Source organism: Pseudophryne corroboree, chromosome 11, assembly GCF_028390025.1.
Source record: "Pseudophryne corroboree isolate aPseCor3 chromosome 11, aPseCor3.hap2, whole genome shotgun sequence".
NCBI classification, from domain to species: Eukaryota; Metazoa; Chordata; class Amphibia; order Anura; family Myobatrachidae; genus Pseudophryne; species Pseudophryne corroboree.
This window is the reverse complement of record NC_086454.1, coordinates 149,916,393-149,942,234: the sequence shown is the minus strand read 5'-3', so window position 1 is coordinate 149,942,234 and position 25,842 is coordinate 149,916,393. Positions and strand designations below refer to the sequence as shown.

Genomic DNA, 25,842 nt, shown 5'->3' with positions numbered 1-25,842 from the left:
AACTCATCAGCTGCCACAGCAAATGAGCCACTGGAATCAGCCATTCATTTTAACCTTTGTAATGCCAAATCGCTTACAGCACTTCCATAGAGAATCACTATATGGGTCGGTAGACGATAAGGTTGTACGACACATGCTACACATAGTCATTATTACATGGCAGGAAGTGACAGAGATACAGCCCAGGGCATAAGGAAGTAAGTGTCAGAGTGCAGTCTCAGCGAGACTGCATGTGTCGTCACATGAGGGAGCAGATCAAAGGGCCCTCTGTTACATATTATCCCTGTGTCTCTTACGTCACTCTCAGCCTGGGGCTCATCTTATTAAAGAGAGCTCTATTGTCGTGTGAACAAATACTGGGGAATAAAAAGAATGGAGAATTTCACACATTTTTAGAACATGAGCTCTTAAATTAAGAAAATGCAAGCAAATCAATTGGACTCCACAATTTTGAACTGTATTGATTATGTAACCTCTAGTGTCTGGATGGAGTCATAGAGAGTCACTGCTGTAATGACTGCTATTCCATGAATGTGTGCAAGAGAAGGAAGGAGGGTATATACAAACTACAGGTGAACCATGGGCAGGGGTGTAGCGAGGGTGGCTCTAGTGGAGCGCGAGCTCCGGGCGCCGGTAAAGTTAGAGGGCACACCACCACCTGCTCACCCCCTCCTTCTGCCCGCTATAGCACGGGCCGCTGTACAGGAGGAGAAGCAGAGGGGCGCACACTGACTCGGGCTTTGAGACTAGGTAGGGACCAGGGCAGGTCAGAGGAGACAACAGGAGACAATCACAGCCAGCACATTCCGGAACTCTGCCCACCTTCTTTATGTCGCACTGTCTGCTTGTAGCTGTGCAGCAAGGTTACTTCTGTCCTGCAGCACCACTCTCTGTCCTGGCTGCTGCAGCACTTCTTTCTGCCCCGGTTGCTACAGCACCTCTCTTTGTCCCAGCTGCTGCAGCATCTCTCTCTGCCTCAGCTTCTGCAGCACCTCTTTCTGCACCAGGTGCTGAAGCACCTCTCTCTGCCCCGGCTGCTGCAACACCTCTTTCTGACTCAGCTGTTGCAGCATCTCTCTCTGTCTCAGCTTCTGCAGCACCTCTTTCTGCCCCGGCTGCTGCAGCACCTCTTTCTGACTCAGCTGTTGCAGTACCCTTCTCTGCCCCAGCTGTTGCAGCACCCCTCTCTGCCCCAGTTGCTACAGCACCTTCCTCTACATTGATGCTGCAGCACCTCTCTCTGCATTAGAAGCTGCAGAGTAACATGTATAAGCGGCTCTTCTGTGGTGCTCCTTTGGCGCGCACTGTCCCTGTTTTAAACATGACGGGCATCCCAAAAAAACTTTCACCTTGAGGTCCACAAGGTCTATAACTGACCCTGTCGCCAATTTCGGATTTTTCAGTATTTTTTATTTTCAAATGTAACATGCCCCCAATTCAGTACAGGAGAGGGGGCACCGAAACATGCCCTTGATCCAGGCACCATGGCACCTAGCTACACCTCTGACGATGGGTGGGTTTTGGCAGATCAGACTGGTTATATCTTGATGTCTTGATGAAGCTTAAAGACGTAGATTCTAACCTGCTGATGCTTTGGCTTTGGTCTTTTCTTGCCGTCTTGTCACCAAGGTGCTACTTTTATCTACGCTTGCCATGGGGGTGACACAGTTATAAACACTGTACAAAAACCTACTGTAATTGAAAAAAACAAAACAAATAACCAACAACAATAGCAGAAGTGCAATCAGTGGCTGAGCGTCTGATGTCAGATGTCAAAATAATGGATTTCTGTCGATAGAATCAGAAGCAACACAAAATGCATACAGTATGTGCCACATTTACTACAGGAACACTTACCCCTAAGTAGCACATTTACTGGCATGGGCCCTCATTCCGAGTTGTTCGCTCGGTATTTTTCATCGCATCGCAGTGAAAATCCGCTTAGTACGCATGCGCAATGTTCGCACTGCGACTGCGCCAAGTAACTTTACTATGAAGATAGTATTTTTACTCACGGCTTTTTCTTCGCTCCGGCGATCGTAATGTGATTGACAGGAAATGGGTGTTACTGGGCGGAAACACGGCGTTTCAGGGGCGTGTGGCTGAAAACGCTACCGTTTCCGGAAAAAACGCAGGAGTGGCCGGGGAAACGGTGGGAGTGCCTGGGCGAACGCTGGGTGTGTTTGTGACGTCAACCAGGAACGACAAGCACTGAACTGATCGCACAGGCAGAGTAACTCTGGAGCTACTCTGAAACTGCTAAGTAGTTAGTAATCGCAATATTGCGAATACATCGGTCGCAATTTTAAGAAGCTAAGATTCACTCCCAGTAGGCGGCGGCTTAGCGTGTGTAACTCTGCTAAATTCGCCTTGCGACCGATCAACTCGGAATGAGGGCCATGGTTTCAGTGTTGTTATTTCCTTTCAAAGCCCTTCATGTATGGAGCTTTTTAAATAATTTTATTAGAATTCTTTTACATATAACATTTTTTATTAAAGACTAAGGAGTTGATGTATCAAGCAATGAACAGAACGGAGAAATGTGATAGTGGACAAGTTGCCCATAGCAACCAACTTAGAGGCATAATCTATCAAATACATTCTTTAAAATGATAGGCTTATTTGTTGCTATGGACATCTTCTCCACTATCTATAAGTAGTAAAGGCTGCGTTATGATCTCCCATTTATTATTATTGTTTATTTACATATAAATATTAATTATGCAGTGCAGTTAACCATCCTGCAAAATATAAAGTTGACTTTCTTTTTATCATGAGCACTATGTACTAACATACTTGTCGATTTCTCAGTAGCATGCCACTACAGGGGCATGGGACTATGATCACATCATTGTAGCCCCGCCATTGCTATAAAAAGGCCAACTAAGATAAAGCAGGGGTGGGCCAAGATGCGTCAATTTGGCTCAAAATGCGCCATAAACCGCCTGGACCGACCACTTTCTTCTTGAGGTGGGTGGTCAGAAGTGTATTCCAGGAGACTTGCCTGCTCCTCCCGGAGTCCGGGAGACCCACACAAGATTCTGGAGTCTCCCATACGTTCCAGGAGAGGAGGCAGGAAAGACCACCTTAAATGTCTCATTGATTCTTACTTGTGCCAAGTCTCTTTGCTGTACAATTATGTATTTTATCAAGGAGATAATTCTTGAAAGGTAGGTATTGTCATAAATTGTACATATGATCTACTCGATATTTGCCAATGTTTTTAGGCTACACTGGCAGAGTAGGGTGGACTGCTGATCTCAACTTGAAGTGTATTTGTCACTATCATTACATTTGCCTGCTTGAACTACTTTTCAGTAAACCATTACAATGTGATTATATTATTACAGAAGGCCGAGGCTCACAAAAGTAGACTGCATCCTACATTCTCAAGAAACCAGTAAAGGTTTCCATAAGGACAAATTATGCTACATAGGGTTCATTACATATTTTTTTAATTGGAAGACTTAAAGTTTAAAGCTTGAGCTGCATTTATAATTAGGACTCATGGATAAGAGCTGTGTCTAATATTAGTTAAGGGTAAATTTGGAGCTCATCTGCATTTAGGATTTGGGCACTGGAAGGTTAGATATGGCTCCATGTGGCCCTCAGAGCCTTCACCTGCAGCCTCAGTTTATTCCTGATTTATTCCCTATCAGGTCTAGATTAAATAAGAACTACAGCAGGTCATAAAACAGAGTATAGACTAAACGTGATATAATTCTTGCCTGGAGCAGTCAACTGCCACATCATGTATCTTCCTATGTACAATGCAGGGAGGTCACACAGTGCCAGCGGCACATTAGAGATGAAAGAAGGAGTGATGTGTTTGTCATCTGATCCAAATGAGTCTCTCCTTCCTCCGTGGGAAAGAGCTGTGTGATTCCTGCTTACTTTATTAAAATAAGGTTAGGAATTATTTAGCAGGTTCTCGTATGATCAGTGTGCTGCAAAGTTGTCGCCTATTGCTATTTTTGGTTCCACAGACATTCTCTATCATTGGAAACAACAAGCTCAACAGATTGACGGATGGAAACATCCCTGCAGAATTGTGTTGTACCTGTTCCAACACTTAACTTTCTAAAGCTGCCGGACAATCTGGTCACCCAGAAGTAACACTAAATTGTTAGATATTTGTTATAGCTTTTAACACTTATCACACATTAAATTAGTAGTTATATGTTTCTAAAGATTTGTGTCCATTTTATTAAATGTATTGCTTTAACTTAATAGTGAAACTAAGGGCTCTCTTAATAGAGATCTTCTATCGCCACAGTTTAACAAAAAAAGATCATTAGAGTAGCAGAATAAAAAAAGACAAAGATAGATAGATAGATAGATAGATAGGTAGATAGATAGAAACATAGAATTTGACGGCAGATAAGAACCACTTGGCCCATCTAGTCTGCACCTTTTTTTTTATCCTTTAGGCAATCTCAACCCTTTTTGAACCTTTATTCTTTGTAAAGATATTCATATGCCTCTCCCAAGCATGTTTAAATTGCTCTACAGTCTTAGCCTCTACCACCTCTGATGGGAGACTATTCCACCTATCCACTACCCTTTCTGTGAAGTAATTTTTCCTTAAATTTCCGCTGAACCTCCCCTCCTCCAGTCTCAGTGTATGTCCTCGAGTTCTAATATTTCTCTTCCTTTGAAGAATGTTTCCCTCCTGAACTTTGTTAAGACCCTTGATATATTTGAAAGTTTCTATCATGTCCCCCCTTTCCCTTCTCTCCTCCAAACGATAGATAGATAGATAGATAGATAGACAGACAGACAGACAGACAGACAGACAGACAGACAGACAGACAGATAGATAGATAGATAGATAGATAGATCTGGCAATGGTGGTAGGAGGGAAGTCAGCAATACAGGCATACAGCAGTACGTTTGCCAGTGTCACCTGGCTGATGATGTTTAAGCTCATTTATAATTGATTTTATTGCAGTTCTATTGGGCAGTGGCCCCTATGTTTATCGTGCCAAGGGCAATTCCTTCTTTGGACTGTTAATAAAAATATATTTGGACTATGTTTTATGATTGTCACAATACATGTTCCTCAAATCATATTTTCTAGAGTTACTATCCAAGAGTTTCAGAGCAGTGAAATAAAAATGATCTTGCTAAATTAAGTATTTCTCTAACGTCCTAGAGCAGGGGTGGGGAACCTCCGGCCCGCAAAGCCGTTTGGTCCGGCCCACCCGCTCCTCTCAGTGAGACACGCCGCCGCACAGTCCGGCGGCAGCGTGTCTCAGCTGTCACCACACGGAGGAGAACGCGGCTATTGTCGGGCGGCGGCGGCGTGTAGGACTTGAAACCAGCCGCCAGTTCGTGAGCCAATCAGAGCTCGCGGACCTGCAGCCAATCAGGAGCCGTGGCTGCCGGTCCGCGAGATCTGATTGGCTCTCGAACCGGCGGCTGGTTTCAAGTCTTACACGCTGCCGCCCAACATAGCCGCGCTCTCCTCCGTGTCCCCGCCAAAAGGAGCGGTAAGCGGGACGGGGGGAGGGGAGGGGGGGGTCATCTGTATACCTGGCACTGTGGGGGTCATCTGTATACCTGGCACTGTGGGGGGATCTGTATACCTGGCACTGTGGGGGCATCTGTATACCTGGCACTGTGGGGGCATCTGTATACCTGGCACTGTGGGGACATCTGTATACCTGGCACTGTGAGGGGCATTTGTATACCTGGCACTGTGGGGGCATCTGTGTACCTGGCACTGTGGGGGCATCTGTATACCTGGCACTGTGGGGACATCTGTATACCTGGCACTGTGGGGGCATCTGTATACCTGGCACTGAGGGGCATTTGTATACCTGGCACTGTGGGGACATCTGTATACCTGGCGCTGTGGGGACATCTGTATACCTGGCACTGAGGGGACATCTGTATACCTGGCACTGTGGGGACATCTGTATACCTGGCACTGTGGGGACATCTGTATACCTGGCACTGTGTGGACATCTGTATACCTGGCACTGAGGGGCATTTGTATACCTGGCACTGTGGGGACATCTGTATACCTGGCACTGTGGGGACATCTGTATACCTGGCACTGTGGGGGCATTTGTATACCTGGCACTGTGGGGGCATCTGTATACCTGGCACTGTGGGGGCATCTGTATACCTGGCACTGTGGGGACATCTGTATACCTGGCACTGTGGGGGCATCTGTATACCTGGCACTGTGGGGACATCTGTATACCTGGCACTGAGGGGCATTTGTATACCTGGCACTGTGGGGACATCTGTATACCTGGCACTGTGAGGGGCATTTGTATACCTGGCACTGTGGGGACATCTGTATACCTGGCACTGTGGGGACATCTGTATACCTGGCACTGTGGGGGCATCTGTATACCTGGCACTGAGGGGCATCTGTATACCTGGCACTGTGAGGGGCATTTGTATACCTGGCACTGTGGGGACATCTGTATACCTGGCACTGTGGTGGCATCTGTATACCTGGCACTGTGAGGGGCATTTGTATAACTGGCACTGTGGGGACATCTGTATACCTGGCACTGTGGGGGCATCTGTATACCTGGCACTGTGGGGACATCTGTATACCTGGCACTGTGAGGGGCATTTGTATACATGGCACTGTGGGGGCATTTGTATACCTGGCACTGTGGGGGCATTTGTATACCTGGCACTGTGGGGGCATCTGTATACCTGGCACTGTGAGGGGCATTTGTATACCTGGCACTGTGGGGGCATTTGTATGCCTGGCACTGTGGGGGCATCTGTATGCCTGGCACTGTGAGGGGCATTTGTATACCTGGCGCTGTGGGGGCAATTGTGGATCTGGCACTGCACTATTGGGGGCATATGTGTATCACGTCCCATTTTAACTGGCCACACCCATTTTTTTGGCGCGCGTGGGGGCAGACTTGTATGGCCCCCGAAGGATTTTATAAATATCCAAATGGCCCTCGATAGAAAAAAGGTTCCCCACCCCTGTCCTAGAGGATGCTGGGACTCCGTAAGGACCATGGGATAGACGGGCTCCGGAGGAGACATGGGCACTTTAAGAAAGACTTTGGATCTGGGTGTGCGCTGGCTCCTCCCTCTATGCCCCTCCTTCAGACCTCAGTTTGATACTGTGCCTAGTGGAGACTGGGTGCTTTCAGGGAGCTCTCCTGAGTTTCCTGTAAAAGAAAGTATTTTAGTTAGGTTTTTTATTTTCAGGGAGCCTGCTGGCAACACACTCCCTGCATCGAGAGACTGAGGAGAGAGAAACAGACCCACTTCTCTGAGTTTCAGGGCTCTGTTTCTTAGGCTACTGGACACCATTAGCTCCGGAGGGATCGGTACGCAGGTCTCACCCTCGCCGTCCGTCCCAGAGCCGCGCCGCCGTCCTCCTCGCAGAGCCGGAAGAAAGAAGCCGGGTGAGTATGTGAGGAAAAGACTTCAGAGGCGGCAGAAGACATCTTGATCTTCATAGAGGTAACGCACAGCAGTGAAGCGGTGCGCCATTGCTCCCATTCACCTCACACACTTCAGTCACTGTAAGGGTGCAGGGCGCAGGAGGGGGGGGGGGGGGGGGCGCGCTGGGCAGCAATAAACACCTCCTGTGGCAAATACACATATATACATGTACAGCTGGGCACTGTACATGTATAAAAAGAGCCCCCAGCATGTTATTAGAGAATTTGAGCGGGACAGAAGGGGCGGGGCTTCTCCCTCAGCACTCACCAGCGCCATTTTTTCTCCACAGCACCGCTGAGAGGAAGCTCCCCGGACTCTCCCCTGCTTGACACACGGTGAAAGAGGGTTTTAAAGTAGAGGGGGGGGGGGCACATAATTGGCGCATATACATGATACATAAGCGCTACTGGGTAAACATTCTGTGTTTTTTCCTGGGTCATATAGCGCTGGGGTGTGTGCTGGCATACTCTCTCTCTGTCTCTCCAAAGGGCCTGGTGGGGAACCTGTCTTCAGAAAAGAGCTTCCCTGTGTGTGTGGTGTGTCGGTACGCGTGTGTCGACATGTCTGAGGTTGAAGGCTCACCTAAGGAGGAGGGGGAGTGTATGAATATTAGGTCTCCGTCGACAGCGCCGACACCTGACTGGATGGATATGTGGAATGTTTTAAGTGCTAATGTTAATTTATTGCACAAAAGATTAGACAAAGCTGAAGCTAGGGTACAGTCAGGGAGTCAACCCATGTCTGTCCCAATGTCGCCGAGACCTTCGGGGTCTCAGAAGCGCCCACTATCCCAAATAGTTGACACAGATACCGTCACGGATTCAGACTCCAGTGTCGACTACGATGATGCAAAATTGCAGCCAAGGGTGGCTAAATGTATTCGATATATTGATTATCGCAATTAAAAAAGTTTGGCATATTACCGAGGAACCCCCTGTCCCTGACACAAGGGTACACATGTATAAGGGAAAGAAACCTGAGGTCACTTTTCCCTCTTCACATGAGCTTCACATGAGCTGAACGATAAAGCGTGGGAAACTCCAGACAAAAAACTGCAGATTCCCAAAAGGATTCTAACAGCGTATCCTTTCCCGTCACAGGACAGAATACGGTGGGAATCCACCCCTAGGGTACACAAAGCTTTGACACGCTTATCAAAAAAGATAGCGCTCCCGTCCCAAGATACGGCTACCCTCAAGGATCCTGCTGACCGCAAGCAGACTTCCTCAGCAGACACGACCTGCATCCAGGAGAGTGGGGACTTCATCAGGAAGTCTTCGCACAGATTGCAAGTCTGTGGGGATTGCCCCAAATAGACATGATGGCGTCCCTTCTCAACAAAAGCTACAAAGGTATTGCGCCAGGTCAAGAGATCCTCAGGCGGTAGCTGTGGACGCCCTAGTGACACCGTGGGTGTTCCAGTCGGTCTATGTATTTCCTCCTCTTCCTCTTCCTCTCATACCCAAGGTGTTGAGAATAATAAGAAAAAGAGGAGTGAGAACAATACTCATTGTTCCGGATTGGCCACGAAGGACCTGGTATCCGGATCTGCAGGAAATGCTCACAGAAGATATCCGTGGCCTCTTCCTCTAAGACAGGACCTGTTGCAACAGGGTCCCTGTCTGTTCCAAGACTTACCGCGGCTGCGTTTGACGGCATGGCGGTTGAACGCCGGATCCTAGCGGAAAAAGGTATTCCAGATGAGGTCATTCCTACGCTAATAAAGGCTAGGAAGGACGTGACATCTAAACATTATCACCGAATATGGCGAAAATATGTTTCTTGGTGCGAGCCCAGGAATGCTCCTACGGAAGAATTCCATCTAGGCCGTTTTCTTCACTTCCTACAGACTGGAGTGAATTTGGGCCTAAAGTTAGGCTCCAATAAAGTTCAGATTTCGGCCTTATCCATTTTCTTTCAAAAGGAATTGGCCTCTCTGCCTGAAGTACAGACTTTTGTGAAGGGAGTACTGCATATTCAGCCTCCTTTTGTGCCTCCGGTGGCGCCTTGGGACCTTAACGTGGTGTTAAGTTTTCTTTAGTCACATTGGTTTGAACCACTTAAAACAGTGGAGTTGAAATATCTCACTTGGAAGGTGGCCATTTTGTTAGCCTTGGCTTCGGCTAGGCGAGTTTCGGAATTGGCGGCTTTATCACATAAAAGCCCCTATCTGGTTTTCCATATGGATAGAGCGGAATTGCAGACCCGTCCTCAATTCCTACCTAAGGTGGTCTCATCCTTTCATATGAACCAACCTATTGTCGTGCCTGTGGCTACACGGGACTTGGAGGATTCCGAGTCCCTTGATGTGGTCAGGGCTTTGAAGATTTACGTGGCCAGAACGGCTAGGAACAGAAAAACAGAAGCACTGTTTGTCCTGTATGCAGCCAACAAGGTTGGCGGCCCTGCTTCAAAGCAGACTATTGCTCGCTGGATCTGTAACACGATTCAGCAGGCGCATTCTACGGCTGGATTGCCGTTACCAAAATCGGTTAAGGCCCATTCCACTAGGAAGGTGGGCTCGTCTTGGGCGGCTGCCCGAGGGGTCTCGGCACTACAGCTGTGCCGAACTGCTACTTGGTTGGGGTCAAACACCTTTGCAAAGTTCTATAAGTTTGATACCCTGGCTGAGGAGGACCTCCTGTTTGCTCAATCGGTGCTGCAGAGTCATCCGCACTCTCCCGCCAGTTTGGGAGCTTTGGTATAATCCCCATGGTCCTTACGGAGTCCCAGCATCCTCTAGGACGTTAGAGAAAATAAGATTTTAAACCTACCGGTAAATATTTTTCTCGTAGTCCGTAGAGGATGCTGGGCGCCCGTCCCAAGTGCGGACTATTTCTGCAAGACTTGTATATAGTTATTGCTTTCATAAGGGTTATGTTATAGTTTCGTCGGTTTTGGACCGATGATATGTTGTTGTTCATACTGTTAACTAGATTGTATATCACAGGTTATACGGTGTGATTGTTGTGGCTGGTATGAATCTTGCCCTTAGATTAACTAAAATCCTTTCCTCGTACTGTCCGTCTCCTCTGGGTACAGTTTCTCTAACTGAGGTTTGGAGGAGGGGCATCGAGGGAGGAGCCAGTGCACACCCAGATCCAAAGTCTTTCTTAAAGTGCCCATGTCTCCTGCGGAGCCCGTCTATCCCATGGTCCTTACGGAGTCCCAGCATCCTCTACGGACTACGAGAAAAAGATTTACTGGTAGGTTTAAAATCTTATTTTTATGAATTGGTGAAGTTTATGCAGGAATGTATTCTTTCTAATGGTAACCCCTGCTACTCCTTAACCTCACTTCAGATCTGTATGTAGTGGTCCATGTCCAGGGATTAACTTTACACCAGTCAGACAAATGGTTATGTCCTATTCTCACCCGTTAGTGGAAAGTTACAGGAAGTACTGTACATAGCAATAAAAGTGGAACCATCACCTCAGCTTTTGTACAGAGCACAATTTAGTATGCATCCTGTCTGGCTGGGTGTAATGGTCACTGTCAATTCAATAATTAAAAAATAGGCAAGCTCCAACCCATAATTGTCCAAGAGCAGTGCCGTGACTAGACATTTCAGCACTGTGTGCAAGAAACAGCATCGGCGCCCCCCCCCCTGCTTATTTACAATAGGGCCAGGGGTGTGGCTTCATGGGGAAGGGGAGTGGCCACAAATTAATACCAATTCATATCACGCTGCACAGTAGTCTCCATTGTTCAAATTACAACGCACAGTAGCCCCACTACACCATGTAGAGCCCCTTTTACACATTACACCAGGTAGAGTCCCCCTTTTACACATTACGGCATGCAGAGCACCCTTTTACACATTACGGCAGGTAGAGACCCATTTTTATACATTACGGCTGGCACAGTCCCCTTTTTACACATTACGGCAGGCCAGGGGCGTAAGTACATACCAGGTGCCCGGAGGCGAAAGAGACAATGGTGCCCCCCCTCCCCCGAACACATAACCACATATATGCACCCAGCCACATATATACATATACACACACAGCCACATATATACATATGTACACACAACCACATATATACATATATGCACAGTGCACACAGCCACATATATACATACAGTATACATACACACACCCAGCCACATACTGTACACACACAGCCACATATAAACACACACACACAGCCACATATAATCATATACAGACAAAGCTACATATACAGTATATATATATATATATATAGAGAGAGAGAGAGAGAGAGACATTCAGCACTCCGTCATATTAAAACATTTGCCCGGTGCCTTCTCTTGCGGAGACAAAACCCTGGTAAACAACAATATTGCTGAGCGGCACTCACAGGACTTCACTTAGAAATAATGTGACCTCAAGCCATATATATATATCAACAGATGTAAGCAACCGTGCGCACCCTCTTGGTAACCGGGTAAAAAAAGGATGACAGATTCAAATACCACAATGTTACACTATTCCCTTTTTCTGCTGGGATCTCTAGTGTTCCAGTCCAAATACAGTCTCAACAGATGGACTCAAATGTAGGTTATCTTGTTTCTTGATCTTGATTCTCTCCTTTCTCCCAATAGGAAACCAATTCCACGTGAACCCAAAAATTGGAAGAGAAAGGAGGATATAGAGTAGTATTGTTTTTATTCAATAATTTCACAAAAATAATGTTAAGTATTCCCACAAAGAATTAAAAAACTGAATATCATATACAGCAATCCACCACAGATTAGGCTATAATGCGTACCGGATTTCGTGGGGTGTCATGAAAAATCCACCCAAAACAGCATATTAATATACCAAGGATTCCCCTCGATCTTTCCAGGTGCTGTATCCGTCTCTGGATCTGCAGTATCCAGGAAGTTAGATACCGGTTCAATGCAGTCTCCCCAATCAGATCACCAACGCGTTTCTGCTCTCTAAGGAGCCTTTTTCAAGGTGTGAGGTGGAATATACTGCTCTGGGTATTTATGCCCCCCAGAGTGATCTGATTGGTTAGAATTGTGCAAGGCCTGTTAGGTGTCTATGCTCGTTTGTATTCTATTATTCTTCTTCCACTTATACTATAAGGGTGCATGATGTTTATAGATAATCCTAATGGATATTAAGAAGGTCGAAACAACCATTAAAATGTATTAATTTAGCTCATTTGCGGCGTGCGTTCCAAACCCTGGAACGCACGCCACTTCCGCTTCCGGCCTCGGACTTTTAACCCGGCGTGCGTTTCATACCTTGAAACGCACGTTACTTCCGCTTCTGCCCGTACTCTCACATCCCGGCGTGCGTTCCAACCCCGTGGAACGCACGCCGCTTCCTGTACCAGTCTATTTGGTTTTTCATCGCGGCTCACTATAGCGGAAGTACGTCATTGAAACGCACACTTCCGCATTCCATCTTATACTGTATAGTGCGATCACCCTTAATAGACCTGGCAAAAATCAAATAACAATGCATACAAATACAAAGACTGGGCAAGCAAACATATAAATAGCATCGATACATAATAAATATACTATACTGATAAAACATTGTCATAATCAATAAAAGGATATATTAATAATGTAAAACTTGTCATTTAAACCACAGTTGATGATAAATTATTTTAAAAACATTTGAAACAAGGTCATAAGAGCACGTGATCATCAGATTCAAGGGGAATTTTATAAAAACCATTTGAGTTCAAATTCTAAATTTAAACCTTTAGGTGCTAATGTCCCCATGTCAAAAATACATTTCATTTCCGCCTGTGCTAATGCTTCCTCTATATTTTGTTTCCTCCAATGATTACTTACTGTTTTGATCCCTATTACACTTTTTAGAGATTTGTGGTTGCAGGCATGTATCTCTTTAAAATGATTAGATACTGAATGGTTAGGATAACCTTTTTTAATATTCCGCAGGTGTTCTGCCCACCGCTCTTTTAAAGGTCTGGACGTACGCCCTATGTATTGCAGCCCACAACTGCACTCTATCAAATAAATGCAATTCTTTGTATTGCATGTTATAAAATAAAGAATGCGGTGCATTTTACCCGTGGATTTCGATTGTACCTCTTCCACTTTACTAATTTGCATGGTGTGGTGTCTACACATATTGCAGAGTCCACACCTGTGAAAACCCTTTGTCTTTATTCTTCCTGATTTTTTCGGACCCATAGCACTCTTCACTAACTTCTGTTTTAAGTTCGGGGCCTTCCTATAAATAAATTTCAGTTTAGACGGTAAAATACTTTTTAAAATTGGATCTCTATTCAATAAATGCCAATGTTTATAAAATATTTTTTCTACTTCTTTATGTTGGCTGTTAAAAGATGTAATGAAAGGTAAAACCATATCCTCTTTTTTATCCTTAATATTTGTTTTTAAAAACTCTTTTCTTTCTATAGCTCCAATTTCTGCAATATATTTGTTCAAGGTTTCTTTATCGTATCCTTTTGCCATAAATTTTTGTTGTAAACTTTTTGACTGGTCCTGGAACGTGCTCTGATCTGTACAGTTACGCCTCATCCAGCTGAACTGACCTTTAGGTACGTTTCTTATCCAATTATGATGGTGATTACTTTTTGTAGAGATGTATGAATTACTGTCTGTTGGTTTAAAATAGGATTTAGTTTTCAATACTCCATTCTCTATATATATCAGGAGATCTAAAAATTGTATCTCAAGAGGGCTGGTATTAAATGTTAAAATTATATTAAAATCGTTAATATTTAAAGAAGTGCAAAAGGAATTCAGAGATGGGTCATCACCTTCCCATATAAAAACAATGTCATCGATAAAACGATGCCAAAGCCTGATATTCTTCAAAAAGGGATTGTTTTCCGACCAAATGTATTCGTCCTCCCATAGTCCCATGAACAAGTTGGCATATGCGGGAGCAAATTTCGTGCCCATGGCAGTTCCTTTCTTTTGTTGGTAGAACTTCCCGCTGTACCAGAAAAAATTGTTATTTAAAATACATTTTATGCTATCTAAAATGAACTGGATTTTCTTTCCCTCCAAATTACTCTTCGAAAGATGGTGTTCTGTAGCTTTTACTCCTTTATTGTGATCAATAATAGTATATAAGCTACTAACATCTGCAGTACCTAGTATAAAATTTGGCTGCCATTTTACTTGTTCTAATCTTTGAAGGATATCCCCTGTGTCTTTAATATAGGATCTTAATTTTAAAACTTCGGGTTGGAGGTGATGATCCACATAATGAGACAAATTTGATGTTACTGAATTAATTCCCGCTACAATAGGTCTACCAGGGGGATCTTCTAAATTTTTGTGGATCTTCGGTAAGACATAAAAAACTGGAAGTATCGGATCTTTTACGTTAATAAAACTTTCTTCTTTCTCTGTTAAAACTTCTTCTATCTTGTACTTCAAAGAAAAATTCTTCAGTTCTTTCTGGATCCGTTCGTTGGGGTTACTTCTTAGAGCAATATAGGTGTCTTTATCATTCAATTGTTTCTTAATCTCGTTGTCATATTTGACAGCATCCATAATGACTACCCCACCCCCTTTATCTGCGGGTTTAATGACTATATTTTCATTACTACTGAGGGATTGAATTGCTTCCCTCTCCTTTTTAGAGAGATTCTGACTATTACTCCATTTTGATGGAATCTCTTCTAAGTCCGCCATGACTGCCTTGCCGAAACTTTCTACGAAACACCCCCTTGCGAAGGTCGGGTTAAACGTGGACTTAGGACGAAATGGATCTCTATTGACAGAACTTTCACATTTCTGATTGATGAAATATTTTTTCAGCGATATTTTCCGGATGAACTTCTGAATATCTATATAAGTTTCAAACTTATTCAGTTTATTATCTGGGGCAAATTTTAAACCGCGTTCCAATGTATTAGTTTCATCCGTTGACAGGATATGTGTACTCAAGTTGAATATTTTGGTTTTTTTCAACCTCCATTTCTGTACTTTGAAGAGATCTGTCTTCCTTCTTATTTGTTTTCCCCTTCCCTCGTTTCCCTCTTTTCTTCTTTTCTCTTTTAAAGACTAATATCTTCTGTAGCGATTCCTGTTCCGACCTAAAAAATCCTCATTGTTCATGGCTGCAAATCTATTTCTTGTATTCGGTGGGGAATAGTTTCTTTCACGTCTATTCTCATTCCACTCATCTTTAATATAAAAACCTCTTGTTCTATAGGATCTTTGTTTCTGTCCTCTTTCTCCATTCGGTTTTCTCCAATTTCTCTGATAATTTCTTTCTCTTGAATGAGATGTTTTTCTTGTTCTAAAAGTGGCTTCATTCCGTCTACTGTTATAATTCTTCCGTCTCAATATCGGACTAGGTCCATATTTGCGCAGGATTTCTTCTGTTTGTTCTATTTGTTCTCCGTTAACACTTCCTTCCTCTTCTATATCCTCTATATTATCTTCTCTTTCTTCTTCTTCTTCCTTTACCCTTTTGTCCCTAATATACTTCCTCTTTTTTCTTAAAATAATATCTTTTTCTTTTCTAATAATTCTTGATTCCATTTTCCTTTCCAGCTCACTATATTCCTCCATATCTCTGTAAGGTATAAGGTCTTTAGTAAATGTATCTATCTGTCTTTCTAATTGCTCTAAATTCTTCTTTCTTTCTTGTATAATTAATCCCATTAGAGACATTGAACAATCTTCTAGTATTTTTTCCCACTTAAGGTAAAATTCATTACTTTCGTTATCAGAGGAGGGTTTTTTATCTAATTTCAAATCTTTCGGGATAAGTTTTTCCGCTACATATTTCTCTAAAGTTGTGGCTTCCCACCATACTTTACTCTCTCCAATAAGCACATATTCTAATTTCCTCATAATAATTTCAGCTTCCTCTATAGTTCCTAAATCCGTTTTTTCTTCCCCTTCATGTCTATTTACATCAAATTATTGAATAAAAACAATACTACTCTATATCCTCCTTTCTCTTCCAATTTTTGGGTTCACGTGGAATTGGTTTCCTATTGGGAGAAAGGAGAGAATCAAGATCAAGAAACAAGATAACCTACATTTGAGTCCATCTGTTGAGACTGTATTTGGACTGGAACACTAGAGATCCCAGCAGAAAAAGGGAATAGTGTAACATTGTGGTATTTGAATCTGTCATCCTTTTTTTACCCAGTTACCAAGAGGGTGCGCACGGTTGCTTACATCTGTTGTTATTGTCTTGTACTTTTGGTGATTGGGATCACCTTAGCCACTGCTGCTGCACTTTTGAGTTGGGGCGCTGTTTTTTGCAAACTTGTATTCTACCATATATATATATATATATATATATATATACTAGCCACATATGTACTCTCTCTCTTTATCCCCACCCCGGCATTTTCCCTTGTCAGTCACCTCTCTTCTCATCAGTTTCTCCTCATGCAGCTACTGCTGCCGCTGCTGGACCTGCCTCTGCGTGCGGGAGCTGGTATGTAAGGTGGCGGGAGCCAGAGGGTGGGTGCGGGATCCATATACCCAGAGTGTAAGGGCTGGAGCCGGGCAGCGGAGGGTCAGGAGGCGGGAGCCGGAGTGTAAGGGTGGGAGCCGGGCAGCGGGGGGTCAAGAGGCAGGAGCCAGCAGCTGGAGTGTAAGTGCGGGAGCTGGGCAGCGGCGGTCAGGAGGCGGGCACACTGCAAACATCTCCCCTTTGGATGCTCGCTCCGGCTGCAGCACACAGTACAGGCTGCTTGCAATGAGTCAGTCTGACTCATTACAATGCTGCAGACTTTGGGGATGCGGGCAGTTGCACCCTCAGTGCGACTGCACTGTGTGCCAGGGACTGCTGGCACACACGCAGTTATGGCACTGTCCAAGAAACGACCTTATTTCAATATCCAGCAGCAGGTGTACAACAATCATGTGCAAAATAAGCAAAGATAGAGCTACAAGTACCTTCAATGGTAATAGCAGTCGGGATGTTCAGGTCTAGTTACCAGCACTAGTCCAGATAGATGTATTACAACACTTCACAGGAACAATATTCCCTCCTGGTAGATGAATTGCGCCTAGTTGTATGATGCTCCATGACATATCCCTTTCTCCTATTTGGCAGATAACCACCCTGCAACACTCCACATTAAAGATTGGTTAAAAAAAGGGTGACCCGGGTCTTGTTTAAAGCCTATGGAGAGCTGGATCACTGACGCTTGGAGATGATGCCATCTCCAAGCGCCAGCAGAACAGAAACACTACACAAAGGTGCAGTGTGAAAGTTGTCAACCCAGGAATCACGCGAGTTGAATATGCATCGTAAACGGGGGTTTGACCTAGCTCAGACCATGTTCAAAAATCTGGGTTCGGCCCAGTTCGTTGGTGGAAAAAGGGTATTAATATGCAGCCGAATAATACTGATACTGGAGAAATGCATCACAGGGGCAAATGCAGTATTTCAAGAGGGGGGTTTACAAAATGTATTCCACAATCTCCCACTCGGCTGAATATCGGAGCAAGTGCAGGAGTTTGGGAAAGTGGTAGTGAACCTTACCGACCCTTATATATACATTGCTCTTTTTATACACTGAATATATAGATGGTCTATAGTATAGGCTGTATCAAACATACTTACAGGGATATTCAATTTGGCCCGGGGTGCCGGGTGATAAGTATCGGCCGGCGGGGGCTATTTAATTGGCGCGTGCCGCGGCTTATGGGGGGTTTTGCTTCACCTGCCTCAGGCAGGCGAAGCAAAATGCCTGATAACAGCAAAAACGGGGCTATTTCACCCGAAAACACACAGGTTTCACTGAACCTGTGTGTTTTCGGGTGTAAGAAGACTCGTTACCGGCCGAGTGAATTAAATAGCCCGACCAAAGCACCTGAAGAAACATCGGGGTTTTTTACTCCCAATGTCTCTTTGGGCCAAATTGAATATCCCCCCAAATATAAATAATGTAACTGGTCAGGAAAAGGTTAAACATCCCATAATATATAAATAAACATACATAATAGAACGTGAAGGAGACAGACCTGAGCTTTACAAGCTCACATTCTCCCATCTCATGGTAAGGCTCCTGTCTCTTCTTCCTGGCAGCTACTGTCTTGTCCTGTGCTCTAATTGAGAGCTCAGACCCCCCCCCCCCCCCACACACACACACACAAACAGCAAATGGTATCCGGTCTATAAATCTACACTAAAGAGGTCTACAGTCAATAGGTCGACCACTAATGGTAGACATGCATTACTTCAACAGCGTCAAGAGGTCGACATGTAAAAGTTAGACAGTTCAAAATGTAGACAGTTCAAAAGATGGATTTAATCCAGAAGAGTGCTAGGCTTTGAATCAAATTTATTTTAATTTTTAAAATCCACCCATTTTGGGATGAAGATGATGGTGGTGCTTCACCACTCATGAATTCTTTAATGCCTCAGAACATATAAACATTTCTTCAACTTCATTTTTTTCTACCTTATCCTGTTTTGCTTTAAGGAGAATAAAAATTATATGGTAATTTATGATCCCTGGTGCTTTACTATTGATCTGTTTTACCTGGGTTGTTCTCCCTGGAGTATATTTCGTAGAAACTCGGTAACCAAGGTACATGAAGATTTCTTTTAGAAACTGGAAGAGATAGCTCATAAGGACACTTGACATTTCAGAACAATAGAGTCTCTCACTCGTTCCATGCCATTAATACAATAACATGGTCCATTTGCTTTTGTACTGTAGTTTTTAAGGCTGAGCAATTTTGTAAGTTACTGTATGACTTAGAACAGACCCTCGAATGTTTCCAACAATGTACTCTTTTGTGTGAGGAGTAATAATAATAATAATAATAATAATACCTTGTCACTTGGGGCAAATAAATGGGACCGTGCTTTCCAATTATTGAATTATGTAAATTATTTTGAGTCAACTGACCAATTAAATCTAGTCCAAAACATATTGCAAATCTTTTTCCTCTGGGGAGCTTCTCTTGCTATGATTCTGGCAACAGATCAAGAATGTCCCAAGGCTTCCTGCCATATAGAAGTATATTTAAAGGGACAACATAATAAAGTTTGATCTACAAATTAAGTTGAAGTTACCACAGAAGTAAATGATTATTTCAGACATATGTTCCAAACGGAATACAAACGATATCCTTACAGATGGGATGATGGCAGTCAATATACTGACAGCGGCATCCCGTCTGCTGGATGAGTCCCTTCGCTGGAACGTTGCGCTCGCCACACATCGAGCCCAATGGTTCGCTGTGCTTGATACAGGTTCTATTCCCACTTGGTTTTTGGCATGAATCCACCAACCAAGTGGGAATCGCGGGCCAGTGTTGGGGTTCTGACTATAGGTTTATCTTCGGTCTCCTGATCCCAACAGCCGGTAAACTGATTGGATTCCGTTCCATACACTGCCTAAACAACAAACAATAAATGCAGGTGCAGCACAGCTGCAATTCTGAGAGTCTGACCATATTTTTAAAGTAATAATTATTTAAAAGGAAAAAACAGTTTTTGCATCTCGCAGACTACTACATAAGATTCTATAACTAAGTGGTGCTTTTTAAACACAGCTGAAATATCCTATATAATAAAAGGCTAACACTATTTCTCACTGCTATGTGGGGAATTCAAGTGTTTTGTGTGACTGATGGAGCAAATCAAGTGTCGCGGGGTGGCAATGTGGTGGTATGGGGGAACGCAGATGAGTCTGGGACTTTTTCGGGGCAGGGAAAAATGGCAGCGGCCAGAATGCACAGGCAGGAGGGCTTCACTTATTCAATTTAATTACAGTCACATTGCTGGTGACCATTAGTATGCTGGGCGGCCTGTCCTGTGATGGGCAGCCCCGAGCATGCGACCGCAAGCACTTGCAGTTTTTCTAATTTAGCAAAACTGCATCTGAAGATGAATAGGGTCCATAGCACACAGAGGCTGATTTATCAAAGGGTGAAAAGCCCTTTTCTTGGATAAAATGGATAGTGTTTTTTTTTTTGCTGGCAGTAGAGCTTATTTTTCACTTTGCGCTATATGATGCTGCCATAAAATATAATCCCTACTGAGGGCACTTAGATTTCAAGCATCAAGGCAGTTCTCCTTATACTGCTTTCAGATCAAAATCCACGGTCCAACCCGAGATTTTGAACACTAGGCCTAATTCAGACCTGATCGCAGCAGCAAAATCTTTCTCTAATGGGTAAAACCATGTGCACTGCAGGTGGGGCAGATATAACATGTGCAGAGAGAGTAAAATTTTGGTGGGTTATTTTGTTTCTGTGCAGAGAAAATACTGGCTGCTTTAATTTTACACTGCAATGAAGATTTCAGTTTGAACACACCCCACCCAAATGTAACTCTCTTTACACATGTTATATCTGTTGGCAGAGTATACTGGGCTATCTGGTACAGTGACACCAGTCCACACACTTGATGACTTAAACAGTAATGCAGGTTTATTTAGTGTACACAGGTGACTCAGATGTAACAATGATAGCGGTAATCAGGAGCCCATATATCACACAAGGTAACAGCATTAGGTAGTGGTACTTATCAGGAGATGTCTGTGGTGGTGAAGCATGGAGGACTGCACAGCTGTGCAGTCTGACTCCCACTGTAGAGAAGATGATGCATGCACTGGAACACTGTGAGTCTCTGTAGCTGAGATCTGCTCCCAGTCTCAGCTCTGCACACTTGTACCCTAGGACTCTGTCTCTCAGTCTGTGTGTGTGTCACACACACGCCTCACTCTCTCTGAGATGGAGGAACAGGAACTACATCATATAACTTCACCTCCGAGTGACTCCTGGCACTAGAGGTCTGACACTAGGGGATGCACTCATAGACCAATACACAGAAGGAGACAGGTACAGAGTGCACAATATCCTAACAATATCTCCAACACCTGCAGTGCACATGGTTTTGCCCATTAGAGAAAAATGTTGCTGCTGCGATCAGGTCTGAATTAGGCCCAGTGGGGCAGATGTATAAACCTGGAGAAGGGATAAAGACGGGATAAAGCAGTGTTAAGTGCAAGGTGATAACGCACCAGCCAATCATTACGCATTTGAAAATGAGCTGACTGGCTGGTTTTATAATTTCTTTATCCCTTCTCCAGGCTTAATACATCTGCCCCACTGTTTGAAGCTGGGTATCAAGCCATGTTCAGAAGTACATATTCCTTTCACACTGCAGGATGGACCTGGGTTATTCTTGGGTCAACGCCTTTCACACTGGACCCATGTCTGCCAGTGTAGCTAAAGAGGATGCCTGGAGATGACATAGGCCCAAATGTAGTAAGCCTTAAAAAGTGATAAAGTGGTGAAGGATAAAGAGTGATACATGGCCAGCCAACCAACTCCTGTCATGTAACAGGCTGTGTTTGAAATATGACAGTTAGGAGCTGGTTAACTGGTCATTTATCACTCTTTATCCATCACTACTTTATCTCTTGTTAGGGCTTAGTACATTTGGACCATAATCCCTAAGTGTTCCTGAGCCACCAATCCGCTCATTTTAGGCATGATTCGGGTCATGCCTTTCACACCGCAAGCTACCTGGGTCAGTACCAGGATTAACCCTGATCTTGACCGGTGTCAAGATCCTGGGACACACAACCTTTTCACACCAAGCGAGGACCGGGGTTGCGCCGACAATATCCCGGGTCAGAGGCTTGGTCTGAAAGAGGTATTACTTTGGCAAAAGTACCCAGAATAGAAGCATTAACAAAAATGTTCTATTTATGGAAAAAGGGGCCTAATTCAGTAAGGATTGCAAATTCTACTAATTAGCAGAATTTGCAATCCTTTGGAGCGCAAGCTGGGGGCCGCCCATTGCTGGGCAAGGCTGCCCAGCATACTGACCGGAGCCTCCCCCGTTGAACAAGCAGAAATTGTGAACGCATCGCAATTTCTGCTTTTTAGCAAAAACTAAGGAAGCCTCCTGCCGGCGCAGGAGGCCAGCCGCCATCTCCCTGATTGCGATGGCTGCTTGTGTCGTCACGCAGCCGCCGTGATCACGCCCCTGCCATGCCCTCAAATCACTGCCTTCTCCCCCGCTAGTGCCGCACCGCCCCAGCAACGCTCCGTCTCCCCCCTGGGAACGTAGCATTGCCCGCCCCGCAAACGCCTCTTCCTGATTGACAGGCAGAGGTGATTTCATTTTCTGCGCCCCCCCCCCCCCGCAGAAAATGCGAGCGTATGCGCAGGATGGGTGCTGTGCATGCTCCCTCATCTTTGTCTCAATAATTCCGGTTGGATCGCACACTGCAATCCAACCTGAATTAGGCCCAAAGATTTTTTATTTATGCAGTACTGTTAAAATAATATTTATTCATTTATAAAAAATAAATATTTACTTGATCATTTATTTTTTTACTTCCCAACAGGTACTAAAAGAGTTACCAATGCTCGCCATATTAATAACTGCCCCCCCCCCTCCCCCCCACAATAGTTATTTGAAGACTCTGAACAAGGGACGGATTGGGAATTGACGTTTGAGAAAAATCTGAAAGTGACCTCATGTAGCCAAACTAACTGTAGACAGGGCTAACATAAAGTAGGCAGGGTTAGCAGACCATTATTGCGTGTATCACAGGGGTTTTCAACATGCGCCCCTACAGTTGCGGTGGAAATACACATCCCAGGATGCCATGCCACAGATTTAGCATGCCTGATAGCAAAAGTGTCAGGGCATGCAACAAAGTGAAGTTTCACAGACGCTGGAGGGCCAAATGTTGAATACCCATGGTGTATCGAGTAGCAGAAATGGTAGGCATCTTTGGTATCTACAGGCGTATACAATACAGGAAGCATACTAAAAAACATTTTTGCCACCTATATACTGTAGAGTTTTTGTGGCCGCCACAGAAATCAGAAAGTTGTCTTTAACCTGCACTACTATTGTTATGTGTTTTATTATTTAACACCATGTGGTTGGAACCATGGGAGTATCTATAATGGGTGCAGGGTAGGTTGTACAGACAAGCAGGCTAGCCTTCAGGGGTGTCCTGGGCACAGCCTCTCTAAAAGAGAGGGGAGGGCCCGGGTCGCTCATGCCGTCACCCGCCCACCACCATCTTTGTGCCTGTCCACCCGCTGCCGCTGTCATCCGCCCGGCACTCTCAGGCTCTATTGAAAATGTCTTTCAAGATGACCGCCGTCTCAGAGGAGACAGTTATTAAAGATAATAGAGGAGGCTATAGTATCTTTAATAACTGTCTCCTCTGAGGAAGCGGCCATTTAGGGAGGGTCTTTTTCAATAGTTTTTATTTGAAGCAGACTGGGTCCAGGGGGTCCACATTGCACACCCTGTAGCCATAGTCATCGCCACAGGTATCACCGGAAACAAAGCACAAACACCATGTTTCCAGAAACCTGCGCCGCACATATTACTGGAAACAAGACACAGACACCATATTTCCGGAGATCTATAGAAATCACTGGGGAAATGGCTGCACACGGGTCCTCCTCTGTCTTGATCCGCCCCGTTAGTACACGCTGCAAGACCTTAGTCCATAGTAAACACAGTAGTGCTCAAGACCAGGGCCGTAACTAGGTGTGGGCGGAGTTTGCCACCACACATAGTGCTGCTGGCTAGGGGGCACTGTTGGCAGCACCTGTCAGTTATCTGTTTTAATTACTTTCACATGTAGCTTATCCCCTTTTTGAAGCCCAGAATCTCCTCTACCGCTTCCATCCCTAACACCTATACCACATTCATGAACTTAACTTGAGAGCTCAGTCACACTTTCCTTTATTACATTTCAAGCTGATGATGACGTATACCCAGGGTTCGTACCCATTGGCTGTGGCATTGCAGACAGACACTTTATTGATTGAGCTATCTGCCCTTACATAGAAAACTAGAGAATTCTAACTATTTGAAATTTTCATGTACTTAAGTTATCAATGAGTTGGATGTAAATCGACATTTAAAAAAAATAATTAATAGTATTTTTTTTTTTTGGGGGGGGGGGGTGTCCCCAGTAGCCCTAATCCCCAGCTATCCTTTCTGTTAAATTATATTGGGTTATATTTCTCTGTGCAGGGTAAATACTAGCTGCTTTTGCATGTAACCCACAAATATTATACAGCTTTATTCGACTTACACTGCAATTTAGATTTCAGTTTGAACACACCCCACCCAAATCTAACTCTCTCTGAACATATTACGTCTACCCCACCTGCAATACAGCATGGTTTAGCCCAGTTGCTTGCTGTTTTGCTTTACTTACAAACAAGAATCAGGCCCTTTGTCTAGTCCCACAAAGGGCCTGCACAAAAAGTTCCGGCTGTAATCTTGCCAGTTCTCATGCATGTGTTACCTCAGACAAGGGAGAAAGCAGTGAAAGCAGGGGCTTCGGAACTGGGGGGGCAAGGGGACAGCTTGTCCCCTCCAAATATGACAGAGGCGCAGGGGAGCGCTTACCTCCGAATCCCTGCAGGCGGCATCTCCTTTAAAAACATCCTGCTTCTCTCCTAGCTCCCCGGGATTATACAACAGGGCAGGGCAGCAGCGGTGCCGGGGGAAAGTGCCGTCCGGCAAAGAAGAAGTGCCGCACGCCCTGGGAGAGCTCGGGCTCGGAGAGCAGCGGCCAGTTCATCCCGCCGGCGGCCGTGTCCAGCTCCGGCGGCTCCTCCAAATTCAGCCTGGGCGCGGCGCTGACCTGTAGTGCACCCTTTGCCTCCTCCATCTGGAGCCTGGCCTCCATCTCCCCGGGCACCGCCCCGGCCTCTGGCGTAGATCCCCTGGGCCCTGACAGCGCCTCTTGCATGCAGCGCTTACAGCCACCTCCTACCCCATGTCCTGTCCTAAGGCCAGGCCGCCAGCTACAGCCAGAGATACCCGGCCCCTTCCTTCTCTTACTTTGGGGATGTGAACTGTAGCTCGTACCTGGCCCCCATGCACTCCCACCACCACCCCCAACTCAGTCCCATGGCCCCCCCTCCTCCATATCCGGCCACCACCTGAGCCAGAGCTCCAGTCACCACCCCCATCACCACCACCACTAGGGCTATGCCGGCACAGCGCTACCCTTCAACTCCTCTGACTGCCTGTACTACAAGGATCAGGCTACCTGGAAGTTCTAGGTGCTGTCAGCCCTGGTGCTAGCGGGAAGGTCAGGGCATGGCTCCCCTGTGGCTCTGCCTGGTTCCCAGTAAATTGTGCCTTGACCAGTGGTCGAAGAGGGGTGGTATACGGCGCCACTTCTTCCACTGACCCGGAAAAGCGGAACTGAAAGTGCAGCAGGAGGCGATGGAAGTGGCCATCCTGCTGCACATGTTGCTCCCCGTCCCTGCGCGGCGGCTGGCGGCTGTGTAGAGCACTGTACTAGTTCACAACCAACCACCGCCCGCCGCTCACTGCCGCCAGCAGCCCACCGCTCACCGCCGCCAGCCGCCCACCGCCGCCAGCAGCCCACCGGTCACCGCTGCCAGCCACCAGCAACAAATGAGGTAATGTTCCCCTGCTGTCACGTCTCTCCCTGTCATTACCGTCCCTGTCCCTACTG

At 45.2% G+C, this 25,842-nt stretch overlaps 1 pseudogene; it reads left to right on the top strand.

Moving 5' to 3' along the window:
- Positions 1 to 17,255: 17,255 nt before the first annotated feature.
- On the top strand, positions 17,256 to 25,420 carry LOC134968688 (homeobox protein OTX1-like; annotated as a pseudogene).
- The last annotated feature ends 422 nt before the right edge of the window (positions 25,421 to 25,842 follow it).